The following is a 9,362-nucleotide window of genomic DNA, read 5'->3' as shown; positions in this document are numbered from 1 at the left end:
CAGGAGCCACAATCTAGCTTCATTGTCTCTGAATGAAGACCCAATCGTCTTCATTCTACAGATACAGAATCCTAGAGCCAGCAAATGGCCAAGCTCAGTCTGGAAACCAGAGGTCCAACCACCCCTCCAAGCTCTCTCCATCCCATCAGCACAAACAACTGAGATGATAAGGAACTACAGATATAATTGTGTTGTTACAGGAATCATTCCACAAGTGCATATTCTTTTTTTTTTTTTTTTTTTTTAAGAGATAGGGCCTCACTATGTTGCCCAGGGTGGTCTCAAACTTCTGGCCTCAAGAGAGGCTCCCTCCTTGGCCTCGCAAAGCATTAGTACTATAGCCATGAGCCACCACACCCCACCCACAAATGCATATTCTAATGAGAAATATTTTATCAGATAGAGAGAAGGTAGTTAGAATTTAGATACAGAGAAACAGATTTATCTCATCTTAATGTGAAAGTCTGTTTTTTATTTTGAGTTACATGGGTATCTGACCAGGAGAAACAGAATCCATGAGACCAGTTTTGAGGCCCTTGCATAGAACTTCCTTTCAATTCATGCCCCAGCAGGGAGAGTTGAGAAAGAAGTAAGAAAATGTTCTGAAGAGACATTCTTATAGAACTACAGGTCTGAGCCCTAAGGAAGTAGACAGACCTGGGCTTAAATGCTGCCTTTCTGCACTTGCTGTGTGACCTTGAGCAAGTTACCTAACTTCTCTGAGTCTTGGTTTCTTACCTGAAGGATGAGGACAATCCCTAACTCAGAGAGTTAATGTAAAAATTATTTTAAGACAATGCTTATAAGGACCCTAACATACATTAACATGAAACAAACTACAGCCACTTCCTCAGTTAGAAAACTGTATCATAAAATCAATTAGCAATTTCTGTTTCAGGCTTATAAATTTTGTTTTGTAATGATTTGCCTCAGAGAAGATGATATATATACAAAACTTTGGGCCTGAAATTATTCAGGTTTGGGTTTCAATCCTATCTGTGCCATTTCCTACCTTGTAACCTTGGGCAACTTGCCTCAGTTTCCGTGTGTAAACGGGAACGGATCATGATAACTCACACAAAGAGTTAAAGGTAAGGCTTGTAAAGCGTTTGGCAAGACTCCTAACATGCTAAAAATGTTGGCAATAATTTTTTGTTTGTTTCTGTATTTATAAGAATTATTCATGTAATTGCCTCATATCTTTCCTTTAATTTATGCCTGAAGGCCGGGCGCGGTGGCTCAAGCCTGTAATCCCAGCACTTTGGGAGGCCGAGGTGGGCGGATCACGAGGTCAGGAGATCGAGACCATCCTGGCTAACCTGGTGAAACCCCGTCTCTACTAAAAAAAATACAAAAAACTAGCCGGGCGAGGTGGCGGGTGCCTGTAGTCCCAGCTACTCGGGAGGCTGAGGCAGGAGAATGGCGTGAACCCGGGAGGCGGAGCTTGCAGTGAGCTGAGATCCGGCCACTGCACTCCAGCCCGGGCGACAGAGCGAGACTCCGTCTCAAAAAAAAGAAAAAAAAAAAAAAAAAGAAAAAAAAAAATTTATGCCTGAAGTCATAGCGACAAGTTTCGCATTTCATGTCATGATGGCCTTCCGCTGCAACAATTTAATCCATATAAAACGTGGACCAAAATATATGCAAATGTTTACTTAGACAAACCTAAGAAACTGACATGAAAATAACAGAGCCAAATGGATTCTTCATTTTAAAAGCACCCTGACCCAGTCTAAGACAGCTCAAAGGGTCCACCTGCAGACTGAAATGTAGAGATCACAAATATGCTCAGTAGCAAATTAGTTTCTAGTCTGCTCAGAAAGGGTCTATGAAGTCCTGGCAGCCCAATTAAGTATGAGTGGGGAGGGAATTAATGTTTATTAAGTGCCTACTGTGTGTCAAAGGCTATACTTATATTCTCTTACTTATCAATCATACTGCTGTAGCCCATATGCACCACAATTAATGCCAGGTTCAGTGGGGGTTTTGTTCTGTTGTGTTCTTTTTAAACATTTCGATGATCACTTAACAGATACTAACTCATCCAGTCCTGTCAATAACCTTTTGAAGTAGGATTTACCATCATTTACTGAAAAGAGAACTGAGGCACGGAGAAGTTAAGTAAATCTGCCCTAGGTCACACAGCTAATAAGTAGTGGAGACAGAATTTAAACCCTGACGCTGTATGACGCTGTCTTAGCCATAGTGAGCTGATCCTGGTATGTAGCTGCAACACCGAAGGAAATTAGCCATGGGTCAGCTACACTGTGAGTATATTGTATTTTAGATTGCTACCATGATTTTCATCCATTCAGGATGGTTTTTCTTTTTGGTGGGGGAATCCGGTTATTAATTATTATCATTATTATTACCACTGTAGTCACTCCTTATCTGAGGTTTCACTTTCCGTGGTTTCAGCTATTCCTGGTTAACCATGGTCTGAAAATATTAAATGGAAAATTCCAGAAATAATTCATAAGTTTTAAATTGCAGGCCATTCTGAGTAGTGGGATGAAATCCATCTCACTTCCTCCCTCCCAGGATGTGAATCATCTTTCTTTGTCCAGTACATCCGCACTGAATATGCTCCCTGCCCATTAGTCACTTAGCTGCTGTCTCGATTATCAGATCAAAAAAAAAAAAAAAAAAGTGTAAGTAGGGTTTGGTACCATGCTGGGTCTCAGGCATCCACTGGGGTACTTGAAACATATCTCCCTCAGATAAGCGGAGACTACTGTATTATTATTGTTATTTGGATGGGTAATATATTCATGTGGTTCCAAATTCAAAAGGTACAAAAGGTACAATAAGCGTTCCCTGTCCCTGCCCATACCAGTCGGTATCTCATCCTGGAGGCAAGCAGTGCTATTAGTTTCTTGGGTATCTGTCCAGAGGTTTCTTATGCATTTGCAAACAGATAGATCAATATACACACCACCTACCTACACACACACTCAAGGTGTGCATACTATTCACACATTTCTGCACCTTGCTCTGTTCATGGGAGGACCCAAGGTCTGGAGACCATTTCATATTAACAACAGAGAGTTTTCTCTTTCCTATGAGAACTGCCAAGTATTCCATTGTGTAATCTGTCCTCTATCGGACATTTAGGTTGTTTCCGGTCTTTTGCTGCTACAAACAATGCAGCAATAAATAACTCAGTCTACAGATCATTTTTCATAGTTGAGAGTAGATCTGATAACATCCCAGAGGTAGAATCGCTGGGTTAAACGAATGTGCATTTGATAGATATTGCCTTCTTCCCCTCCACAAAGACTATTGTACTTCTAAACTGTGCATTTATGAGTGTCTGGATCTGTTTGATTAAAGCGTTCCTAAGCCAGGCACGGTGGCTTACACCTGTAATCCCAGCACTTTGGGAGGATGAGGCCGGCAGATCACTTGAGCCCAGGAGTTCAAGACCAGACTGGCCAATATGGCGAAACCCCATTTCTACTAAAAATACAAAAATTAGCCAGGCATGGTGGCACATGCCTGTAATCCCAGCTATTCGGGAAGTTGAGGCACAAGAATCACTTGAAACCAGGAGGTGGAGGTAGCAGTGAGCCAAAATCACACCACTGCACTCCAGCCTGGGCAACAGAGCAAGACTCTGTCTCCAGAAAACAAGTAAATAAATAAATAAATAAATAAATAAATAAATAAAGTGTTCCTAAGACTCCACTTGCTTAACTGCATAATCTCAGATGCAAACACTGATAAAAAGGGCAACCTTCAACTATAACTCATGATTTCAAATTTTTATTTTCACCAAAAAGGTATTTCCCTTGATTGGCTGTTAAATAAAGTTTCAAAATTGGAATGTACATTTTTATGTTAACAGAACACCACTTTTATCTGCTTTATATGTTGGAGTGCTACCCAGGCACTGCCTATGGCTATGTGGGCCACGATATAAATGGCACCTCCTAGTGTTGTACACAGCTGTATGTGGCAAGCCTGGCTCTGCTTGATTTCATTTAGAAGTATGTAAGGAGGTGTTCTATGTAGGGTAAAAAAAAGTGTGAGACCCAACCTGAGTTGGATGCAGAGGGTTAATTTATAAATCCTGCTTGAAGCTAATGATGGTGGCTAAATTCCAATTCTCTCTCTGAGAGCTTACAAACTCTCAGGACAGCTTTACAGCCATCTCCGCTGACCTATCTCAAATGAAACTTTAAACCTTGCACCAAAAGGAAGGCCAGATGTCAGTGGCATCTTGTCTTTGTCAAAGAACAGAACACAGGAGGGGATCCCTGAGCCACCAGCTTCCTGACTCCCAGATGTAACTATTATCCATAGGAAGTTAGATGGTGGCACACAGTGGGGTCTATCTTGAACATGAAAAGGCTCAGTGCCGTGGAGCTGCACGTCATTGGATTTAGATACTATCCACAAATGCACATCACTCACCCTGTGTGATATGTCAGATTAGCTGTGCTTTGCCTTCCACCAAGCATCCCTATATCCTAAATTAGATTTGAGATGGAGTTGATATACAGAGGCCTGGCCCCCGGAGGCTGGATGTTCAGGGAATAAGGATCGTTTTCACTGCCGATGGGACAGCTTGTCATCTAGGGTGTCGGAAATGAGATGCTGGAAAGGCTGCCACATTCCCTCCTTCATTATCTCTGGCATCTTATCTTCACCTTCACAGGAGAGTGACCACAAAGGGGGCTGTGGGAAGAGGAAGGATGCTAAAGTGGTATGGATGGAGGAGGATCATGTTTAATCCTCAGCAGCCGCGAGAGCTCAGCTCTGGTGATAAAGGGATCTAGCAGTAATCCAACCTCTCGACAAAGAGATTTACTATCCTGAGAGGTGAGATCCACTCAGCTGTGCAGGGTCATCAGCTGATTTAATCCAGCCGGGTGTTTTATAGATAGGGTAAGTGACTTTAAGTTCCTCTCTCCTTGGGTTCCAGGACTGATAGCATTTTAAGAGAGTGAATGAATGAGGTGATTTACTTTCTAGCCTGATTATATGAGATTTTCATATCTTAAAGATACAGTTTATTAAATAAACTAATTATACCCAATTTGCTGCTAACCTAAATGCAACCATTTCTCTAGTCTAGAAGCTTTTCAGACGCAGCCTTCATTTCCCTGCTTTACTGTGTATTGTGGTGACACCTAGTGGGAGAAGCAGCATAGCACCCAAGCAGGCACCTGAAAAAATTGTATTTTGGATGATTCTACTTCCCTGAAGACAACCTTCACATTTGAGTGGGTAGAGCCACCAGTTCCAATTTAAAAGCTCCTTCATGTCTCCACCATTGCTGATAATAAGTTTAGCTTTGTCTCCTTTTAAAACCGTTGTGACCTGAATGTGGCGGAGAGGTAAGAAATTAATAAACCCTGTTCTATCCAAAACACTTCCTCCATATTGATGACATTTGTTTTCAGTCCTGAGAGAAGCCTGAAGATGACCATTCAAGTTTTAAATGACTATGTCCCTTAAGGCGAGTAGTAGCAGGGTTGTCCAGGGTGGCTTAAGGGTGGGCAGGGTAGGGAACAGCCTAGTCTGACACTACGGAAAGTGAAAAGACTTTTCTAGCCCTCAAATGTTTCCTTTCTTGTCTGTATCAATGCCCAGATTTTTGCCATTTTGTAGCTCATTCCTTTGGAACTTGACAACTTTCTGCAGCCCTTAATGATATAAACTAAGTGCAAATGATCCTCACCTGGGTAATGCTTTAGGCCTTGCTAACATTCTAAGGAAGGAAGGTGAATTAAAGCTGAGATCAACTGACTACTTATTAAGGAATCTGGATGGTGAATTTGTATACTGGATCAAGTTAAATGACTCTAGAGTTTCTTGCATGGCTACAGCAACTAGCTGAGATCTAGACCCTGATGAAAATGGATCAAACCCAGTTGCAGAGAGGTTAGGGCCTGGGAGAGGAGAGATAGGAATTGAAATGCAAAGAAAGGTAGGAAGAATTCAAGATACTTTTGTCACTTAAGTATATAACTGTTTATACTCACAACCCTTCTGACACCAAATGCATGGTGTCTTTTCCAACACCACTTCTCCAACTTTCCAACATCAGCTGAGTGCCTCCAATTCAATTTAATTGACATTATCTACTGGAGTTAGCATCAGATCCCACAAGTTAAGGGCTCCATCCCACAACACTGCCCCCACTTCAGATTCCAGTTGCACTGGTACTTCTGACTGACAAACTATAAATTCAAGGGAATTCTGCAACTCCGCCTCATATTTAATAATCTGCTAAAATGACCCACAGAACTCGAGAGTGCTCTACTTACTATTACTGGCTTATTATAAAGGATACAAATGAACAGCAAGATGAAAAGGTATATAAGGAAAGATTCAGAAGGGTCCCGAGCACAGGAGTTCTGTCTCACGGAGCTGGTGTGTGCCAACCTCCCACACTAGATGTACTCATCAACCAGGAAGCTCTCTGACCCGCACTGTTTAGGGGCTTTTTGAAGGTTCCATCATTTGGCATGATGATTAAGTCATTAGCCATTGGTGATTGAACTCAATCTCCAGCTGCCTTCCCCTCCCTGGAGGTCTAGGGGTGGGGCTGAAGAAGTTCCAAGCCTCCAATCACACTTTGGTTTTTCTGCTGGCCAGCCTTCATCCTGCAGTTATCTAGGGAGCCCTGGCCACCAGTAATCTCATCACCAAGCAAAATACACTCTTATCACTCCAGAGATTCCAAGGATTTTAGGAGCTGCGTGCCAGGAACCCAGGTACAAAGACCAAATACATTTTTTTGTTGTGTCACATACCCCTATAGTCTTGCTCAGGTTCTGGCTTTAAGTACTCCAGGGTAATTTTAAAAAAATCTTCCTCAGTACATTTTGCCAGGTCCAAACTACTCAATTGAGCCTTTAAAAACAAAAATCAAATCAGAAAAATCTGCCCCCTCCTACTTTAGGAGGCTGAGGAATAGACATGATGGTCTCACAAACAGATGTCTCACAAGTCTTCCTGGAGAAAGTACCCAGTACATTTGACAAGGAAGCCAGAAAACTCAAGAACTTAAATCATCTGCGCTTAGCAACCATTTCATAACATGTTTGAACCCAGACCTAAAAGGGGCAAAATGGACTGGGTACTGTGGCTTATACCTATAATCCCAGCACTTTGCCAGGAAAAATGGGAGGCGGGAGGCAGGAGGATCACTTGAGCCCAGGAGTTAAGAGACCAGCCTGGGCAACACAGTGAGACTGTCTCTCTCCAAAAAAAAAAAAAAAAAAATTTAAATGAGCTAGGTATGTTGGTGCATACCTATAGTCCAGCTACTTGAGAGGCTGAGATAGGAGGATCATTTGAGCCCACAAGGTAAAGGCTGCAGTGAGCCATGATCACACTGCTGAACTCCAGCCTGGGTGGAGACCTTGTCTCAAGAAATAAATAAATAGGCCGGGCGCGGTGGCTCAAGCCTGTAATCCCAGCACTTTGGGAGGCCAAGGCGGGCAGATCACAAGGTCAGGAGATCGAGACCATCCTGGCTAACACGGTGAAACCCCGTCTCTACTAAAAAGTACAAAAAACTAGCCGGGTGAGATGGCGGGCGCCTGTAGTCCCAGCTACTCGGGAGGCTGAGGCAGGAGAATGGCGTGAACCCGGGAGGCGGAGCTTGCAGTGAGCTGAGATCCGGCCACTGCACTCCAGCTTGGGCGACAGAGCGAGACTCCGTCTCAAAAAATAAATAAATAAATAAAGCAAGTAAGGACTTGAAATATAATTACATGCTTGGGCTTGTCCTCTTTTCTCACTGTCATGGACATGAGAAGAACTTTCCCTGAGTAGTAATTGCCCCTTTATCCTGGGCCTCAGAATGAACACATATGGAACAGATCTGAGATTAACCCATAGTGAGGAGCTAAGCCCAGCTCAGCCCAGAGCCTGAAAAGAACAATCTTGATATGACCCAGATATCGGAGTTGGCAGAGAAAGATTTTAAAGCAGCTATTATAACTTCATTCAAGGAAGAAAACAAAATATGCTTCAAATCAAAGATAAATGGAGGCTCTCAGCAGAGAAGCAAAAATCATTAAAAATAATCAAACAAATTCTAGAAGTAAAAATACACTATCTGAAGTAAAAAAAAAAAATTCATTGGTTGGGTTTACTAGCAGAATGAATTTTTTTATTAATTTTTTTTTGACGGAGTCTTGCTCTGTTGCCCAGGCTGGAATGCAGTGGTGCAATCTTGGCTCACTGCAGCCTCCGTCTCTCAGGTTCAAGCTATTCTCCCACCTCAGCCTCCTGAGTAGCTAGGACTATAGGCGTGTGCCAACATGCCCAGCTGATTTTTGTATTTTTAGTAGAGACAGGGTTTCACCATGTTACCCAGGCTGGTCTCAAATTCCTGAATTCAAGTGATCTGCCCACCTTAACCTCCCAAAGTGCTGGGATTACAGGCATGAGCCATCATGCCCAGTCACAGAATGAATTTTTTTAAAGTTTAAGTGAAAAGGATGAGAGAGTAAAAGAAATATTTAACCTAAATAACAGAGAGATAAAGATTTTAAAACATGCTCAAAGTCACAAGGAACTGTGTGATAATATCAAAAGGTCTAACATATGTGTAATTGGAGTTTTAGAAGATGAAGAAAGAGAATAGGGCAGAAAAAAAAATTTTGAAGAAGTAACAGTTAAAATTTCCTCAAATTTGATGAATAAGTGTATAGATTCAAGAAGATCCTGCAAACTCCAAGCAGGACAAATATTTTTTTGAAAACACCACATTTACACGCAAAAACGCCCGTTGGGGGCGCGTCTCTTTCAGCAGCCAATGGGCTCTGCCTACCTTAGTCCTCGTCATCATTTTGTCTAATCGCGGCCTGTGACGCTAGAAGGGCGGGGAGCAGAGGGAGATACAGAAGCCGAGAGGGGCGAGGTGCCCGGTCGATCCGGAGCCGGGTAGTGGGAGAAGATGGTTTATATCTCGAACGGTAAGTTGAGAGCGGACTGTGGCTTCGACCGGTGACTTATAAGATCGGACCCCAGGTTCCTTTCATCGTCGCTCGCCGAGTCTTGGCTCCGGTGCGCCCCCGGGCTTAGCGCTCCGCGGCCGGGCAGAGCTGGACGCGAAGTCGCCCCGGCTTGTGGCGCGTCAGCAGATGGTCTCCGAGCCGGCAGTCGGGGGCCGAGGTCCCGCCGGCCTCACGCTGAGTATTGGGAGCCCTGCAACCCCGCCTTCGTATAGCAAGCGCTTGATTGTGGATTTGCGAGGGTGGTCTTTCCTCTCGGGTGTCGGTATCCTTAAAACTAGTAAGGACAACGACGCCGACGCTGTAGACGTAGCGCTTGTGCCCTGGGCACTGTTTCAGTTATTTGCTTATCGTCACATTGAATCCTGTTTTATGGGTGGAAAC

General features: G+C 43.3%; 1 long non-coding RNA gene across 1 annotated transcript; it reads right to left on the bottom strand.

Moving 5' to 3' along the window:
• Nucleotides 1-226: 226 nt before the first annotated feature.
• On the bottom strand, nucleotides 227-8,415 carry LOC117083012. Its single transcript, XR_004436899.1, has 2 exons — nucleotides 8,383-8,415; nucleotides 227-318 (listed from the first exon to the last, which is right to left on the bottom strand). It is a non-coding gene; the product is annotated as an uncharacterized LOC117083012 (long non-coding RNA).
• Nucleotides 8,416-9,362: the final 947 nt, after the last annotated feature.

Source organism: Trachypithecus francoisi, unplaced genomic scaffold (assembly GCF_009764315.1).
Source record: "Trachypithecus francoisi isolate TF-2019V2 unplaced genomic scaffold, Tfra_2.0 Lachesis_group0, whole genome shotgun sequence".
NCBI lineage: Eukaryota > Metazoa > Chordata > Mammalia > Primates > Cercopithecidae > Trachypithecus > Trachypithecus francoisi.
The sequence above is the reverse complement of the archived record's forward strand: the minus strand, read 5'-3'. Positions and strand labels throughout refer to the sequence as shown.